The sequence below is a fragment of the Ambystoma mexicanum genome, chromosome 9 (assembly GCF_040938575.1).
Source record: "Ambystoma mexicanum isolate Mex_15411 chromosome 9, UKY_AmexF1_1, whole genome shotgun sequence".
Lineage (NCBI taxonomy): Eukaryota > Metazoa > Chordata > Amphibia > Caudata > Ambystomatidae > Ambystoma > Ambystoma mexicanum.
The window spans coordinates 195,838,947-195,845,469 of NC_090931.1; the positions used below are offsets into that span (position 1 = coordinate 195,838,947).

Genomic DNA, 6,523 nt, shown 5'->3' on the forward strand with positions numbered 1-6,523 from the left:
TAACTGCACAGTCTATTCTTTCCTCCATGCTCCTGCGTTAACACAGCCAAAGCGCATCCATCACATTCATGCACATCCAACACAATGCCTTGTCATAATTTGGTGCACCCAAAACTGGTGCTGAACACAACGCAGCCTTGTGCAGATCAAAAGCTTTCTGGCAATCCATGTTCCACGGCAAAGGCAAAGAAATGCCCTTCTTTGTCAATGCCAACATTGGTTTTATCATTAATGAAAAATTAGGGATCCACTGTCTACAGTATGAAGCTATGGCTATCAAGGCTCTGACCTCTTGCTGTGTATTTGGGACAGACATACTAGAGATGCTTTGTATCCGTTCAGGTGTCAGTCTTCTCCCCTTTTTTGACAAGAGATAGCCTAAATAGGTGACCTCCTGTCGACAATATTGAAACTTTTTTAATGAAGCCTTATGCCCATGTTCTGCTAGATGGATAAGCAGCAACACGGTGCCCTCCTTGCAAGCCACTTCTGAATCTGCAGCTAAAAGAATATCGTCAACATACTGCAACAGCGTACAGGTGGTCAGTCTGTTTTTCACAAGATGGCACCTCTGGATCTGGATAAGTATGTTGAGATTGCTCGGCAATGTAAATACCTACCAGAAAACGACTTGAAACGGTTGTGCGACTACGTTTGTAACCTCCTATTGGAAGAATCTAATGTGCAGCCTGTTTCAACGGCGGTCACGGTTTGTGGAGATATACATGGACAGTTTTATGACCTGTGTGAGTTGTTCCGAACTGGAGGTCCAGTCCCAGACACAAACTACATATTTATGGGTGATTTCATAGACTGGGGTTATTACAGCCTCAAAACCTTCACGTACGTTCTTGCACTGAAGGCTAAATGGCCAGATCGTATTACGCTCTTCAGAGGCAATCATGAGAGTAGACAAATCACCCAAGTATATGGATTCTATGACGAGTGCCAAACGAAGTATGGAAATGCAAATGCATGGAGGTACTGCACAAAGGTGTTTGATATACTCACAGTAGCGGCTTTAATAGATGAGCAGATATTATGTGTGCATGGAGGCTTATCACCAGACATTAAGACATTGGACCAGATTAGAACAAGCAAACAAAACCAGGAGATCCCTCACAAAGGAGCTTTTTGTGACTTGGTGTGGTCAGACCCTGAAGACGTCGATACCTGGGCAATAAGTCCAAGAGGAGCTGGCTGGGTGTTTGGAGCCAAAGTGACAAATGAGTTTGTTCACATCAACAATTTGAAGCTCATCTGCAGAGCACATCAGCTGGTGCACGAAGGCTACAAGTTCATGTTCGATGAGAAGCTGGTGACTGTTTGGTCGGCTCCTAACTATTGTTATCGATGTGGGAACCTTGCTTCAATCATGGTCTTTAAAGACGTAAACACAAGAGAACCAAAGCTGTTCCGTGCAGTTCCTGATTCAGAACGTGTAATTCCACCTAGAACAACCACGCTGTACTTTCTCTGATGCCTCTGCCCGGTTACCTGCGTCTTCCCCTTCCTTGTATTTATCCTTGTTTTTTTTTTATTTTTTATTGAGCACTTGCTGAAATGCTGCTTTTTTATGTTTAAATGATCTAAAGTATATTGTGGATTATGGTGTTTATAGCGATACTTACTGATTTCATTTATCCCCTCCCCCTTTTCATGCCCTCTGTAGCAAAGTTGAATGTCTGTGAAATGAAATTGAAGTGATAAAATATTATTGCCTTTTTTATGGTCTGGGAGTGTGAGAAAACATTAGTTTTTAATACTGTCTTGAAATCCACACAACCACTCATAGCATTTGATCTTGCTTCTTTTTTCACTTTGAATACTTTTAAGAAATTTCAGCAGCAAGGGTATTTAATGAGCACAGTGGAATGGACATTTTTCATTGTGTTGTGTGCGCACATCCAAATTGTAAAGCTTAACTTTCCTTTGTGGGGTGTTTTAAGTGGATGTAAAATAAAGTGGTCTAATGGGCTGTAACCTTTTCTGTTTTTATTTCTTTTTAATATCAACTCCAATACAGAAAACGATACAGCAGTTACATTTGTACTCTAAAATAATTTTATTGATCTTATTTCTTCAGATTACTTGTATTTTAATAAAGTATATATCTTGAATGGAACCCACATAGGTTAAATATTGGAAATTTAAAAAATGCATTTTCAAAAAACAATGTACAGGTGGAAGGCAACTCAAGTGTATCAAGCTGTTCCTTCAAAGCTCTACTATAAATGCTTGGACTCTCAGTGTACCCTTGTGGCACACGAGTAAATGTAAATGAGCGTCCTCCTAGGGTGAACGCGAACAAATATCTACTGTCAACATGTACAGCAATGCTGAAGAAAGCATTCTTTAGATCCACAACACTAAAATGAGTAGCTGAAGCTGGAATCATTGTCAGTATAGTAGTCACATCAGGCACAATCGGAAATTGTGGAGCAACAATCTTATTGATAGCGCGCAAATCAATAATGAAACGGAAAGTAATTGCAATATCCCCTTTTTTATACACCTGTAAAACCGGACTATTACACAAACTTCCAGCAATTTCTTCAATCACTCCTCGATGTACAAAATCAGAAACTATACTCTTCAAAGCTTGTTCACCGTCAACTGAAAACTTATACTGTGGAATATGTGGTAGTTTAACACCTGGTTTCAACACAATTTTTACAGGCTCAATGTGTAAAATACCAACGTCATTATCATCAACCGCCCATAAACATGCTGGAACCTTATCCAATTCAGTCGGTAAAGGCCTAGTCAAGAATTGTGAAGCAGATATTCGTTGAGGTGAAATCGTTAAATGCACTCCATCCGGAGAACAGTAAATTACAGCATTCAATTCTTTCAACAGATTCAACCCCAATATATTTTCGCCACAATTCGTCATCAAACGAAATGGACACAAATCAGTAAATGGCCCCAGTGAAATTGGTACCGGCTGAGAGACCGGACTAACTACTGGCGTACCAGAGAACCCTACAGAAATGTTGTTCTGTCCTGACAGTGCAATATCTCGAACGCATGAATGATCAACGGAACACTTCTGTGCTCTTGTATCTATCAAAAATATATGCTTCCTATTCCCCACCTCCATCTCAACGTAGGGCCCTTTCTGATCGACGGGAATAGGTACTGGTTCCAGACTCCGCTTCGGGCTGTCCTAACGGAACAGTACATCATCAAATACAAGATCCTCATAAAAATAAACAGTCGAAGGATTGTCAAAAATGTTCCCATTATTAACACTATGCTGCTGACTATCCCGTGAAAACGACGGTTGCAGGTCATTTGGTCGAAAACCAAATGATCGAATGCCATTTGATCGAGAGTCAAATGGTCGAACTTTTATTTTTTTTTAAAAAAATTTTTATGAGGGGTTCCGCCCCCAACCCCGCCGTTTTTCTATATTATTTTTTTTTACCAAACAAAACAAAAAAAATATATAAATAAATAAATACAAAAATGTGACCATTTTTTTTCCCGACCATTTGACATTCGATCAAATGGTCATTCGATCTTTTATTTTCGACCATTTGACCGGACACCGAAAACAACTATTGATTCTGAGCGAGCTGACTTCTACCAGGACCCCCTATCCCAGGACGGCCTCTGGATTGTCTACCCATGGTACCATATGTGTTATTCGATCGCTGCTGAAGGATCGGGCATTGTGCTCGCCAATGACCTTCTTGTCTGCAATAAGCACGTTGGTTCATGTGTACAAGGCCCAGTTGTGCATTACTCTGTTGTGCAAATTGACCTCTAAACTGTGTGTTCCCACCTCTGGGTACTCTTACTATTTGTTGCAACAAAACGTTTGTTTTCAAGTCTCCCTTTTTCTTTTCCATCTTCTCTTTTTCAGTATTAACCCTAGTCTCATAATACTGAGCCATGTGCAATACTTCAGACTGCGATTTAGCTTGCCAGGCACTTTCGGAAGTCATAATTTGTGATTGGACATCAGGCAACAATCCACGCACAAATTTGTCTACAAACAGCCTTTTTCCTGACTCAGTACTTAAGTCCTGACTGCTAAAATCTGAAAGCACTTGTTCAAACCGATTAAAACATTTGGTAGCGCCCTCAGATTTCCCCTAGATGCAAGCTGTAAGCTTGTCCCAAACTATTCTTGTCTCTGGAACCAAAGGTTTCAATTTAGTTACTATTCCGTCTGGCAATGTCAATATCACCTGTGGCGGTTTCTCACCAGCATTCCTTTCTCCATCTATCCGTACCATGTTAACCCATGTGTCACCCAGCCCTGCCTGGTCATCTACAGTCCTAATCTTTTTCCATGAATCAGCAGGTAGGATCACAGGGAACAACAAGTCTATATCACCCAGCGTGAAAACTGACAAATGCAAGACAGATTCAATTTCTTTATAAAATCCTGTTGGATTTTTCCTGATAGCTGGAATCGTTTGTCTAATGGTATTCATTTCTTGTCTACAAAATGGGACATGAACAAACTGTGAGACATAATGAGCTTCAATAGTGGTGGCTGCTGTGCCTGTTGCGGCATTACCTGGAATTTCTACTTTAGGAACAAATGTCGGAGGAACCTCCCTCATAAGCAATTGAGAAGTAGGCAATTCTGAACGTTCATTAAGCAACAAGGCTAAATCAAGTGACAACGTAGCCAAAGCAGTATTGGGCGAAAATGCCCTCTTATAAATGACCATCAAATCTGCGGGACAACAACCATTTTTCTTCCTATACTCATCCTGTAGGTACTCTACCATTACCTGTAACACTTTCCTTTGCATTGCCGGAGCATACTGACTGAACGTGTCATATACTTCAATGAGAGAAATTGAAACATCCGAAATCCATCTAAGCGCGTCTCTTTACTCATTGGTTTACATGAAAGAAGAAATTGTTTCTGCACATATGAGGCTTCAAATCTATTGCCATCTATTTCATCATTCCGTAACCGATCTAACTTCCTCTTAAACTCAAAAACCCTCTCAAAATGCTCATGTACTTTCTTCGCAATGTCCCTTGAGTGAGCTATGACATTCAAATCCCTCAACCCCTGTGGGACATTCATGTCCGTCAAATCACTCCAAATATCCGCCAAATGCATTCCTATCCCCTCTATCAAAATATCCTGTTCGGGAATAATTTCTTAGTCAGAAATCGCAGTTAAGACAGCTGATTTTTCACCTTCTTCTATATATTTCTTAGCCCATGCATCCAATTATCTTTTTCTAGCTTTAGATACTGTACTACGAATCACTATTCTTGAATCAGCACTTTCCCCTTCAATCGCTACAAGTAGAACAAAACCACTTGGAAAAGAAAGTTCAGACAAATCTTGTACAATAGGCAGTAGAGACACTACCACTGGCGGTAAAGACGGAATTAGGGGAATGGCAACTGTAGGTAAGGGCGAGGATGCAGAAGGGGAAGCAACAACTGGAGGAGGAGCAACAACTGGAGGAGGAGCAACAACGGGAGGTAAAGGAACAACAACGGGAGGAGGTGCAACAGCGGGAAGAGGTAAAACAAGAGGGAGAGACAAATGAGGAGGTGGTGCAGTGGCAACACACCTAAACTCATTCAAAAGCTTATCGATTAGCTCATCTGAGGTATGAAAATCTTGAGACGGATATATTTTCTGTACTCCAAGTTGAAAAGCCCCATCCATACTGCTAATAGATTCCGACTGTTTCTGTTGATCATATAATAATGCTTTTTCAGTGCTAGACATATGTCAATGTGCGTGTTTCTCTTTACTCTTAAATTGCTGCATAGCTTCCTTTCTCCAATCCTTAATCACATCAAATGCTGCGGGCCTAGCCTTTTTCTTTAACAATATAGACTCTAAATACTCTATACAGGCAATTTCAAAACTACCATGAACTCGCCACTGTAGTTCGGAAGCAAGTCTAGTTTGTCTGTGCCAAATATCATTAAATACAATACTATTGAGGCCGTACTTACAGTACATTAAACTAGCCGGTGAGCCAACAGGTGGCACCGGTTGACCTCGTCCCAAAGATTGTCTGTCTCTGTGGAATAAACCCCGGAAACAGGCAGACAATTTCCCAGGCATGTCAGATTACTGGTGTTACCTGGCATCGCTTGTACTCATGAGAACAAATCTGCAACCAATAACATGATTCTTAGGAATCGGGGCAGGACTCACATGATTTCAAAGACTAAGGAGGTCCGATCGGATTACAAAGGATCCTCGTGGTTGGATATTTTGGCAAAGAGCCCGTCTCGATATGGGGACCCTCGTCAAGATGCCCTCTCGAACCGCGTGCTCACCGTTCATGGATTGGATCGTGCAGTACTGTCGAGGTGTCACGTCTCATATAAAGGGGCCCCCTTTTTCTCACTCTCTGATCCCAGTCTGATAGACGCGTCTTCTTTTCAGTGAGGAGACATCAATCTTGAGGGTCCCTATTCGGGCACCATTTGAAAGACCGAAGAAATATCGAGGCTCAGTACCACAAAATGAAATACGCCAATCACAGGTCAAAAGATACAAGTACCTTTATTTTCA

The 6,523-nt window shown here is 41.2% G+C and overlaps 1 pseudogene; it reads left to right on the top strand.

Annotated features, from left to right (window-relative positions):
- Window positions 1–556: 556 nt before the first annotated feature.
- Window positions 557–1,516, top strand: LOC138487870 (serine/threonine-protein phosphatase 6 catalytic subunit pseudogene; annotated as a pseudogene).
- The last annotated feature ends 5,007 nt before the right edge of the window (window positions 1,517–6,523 follow it).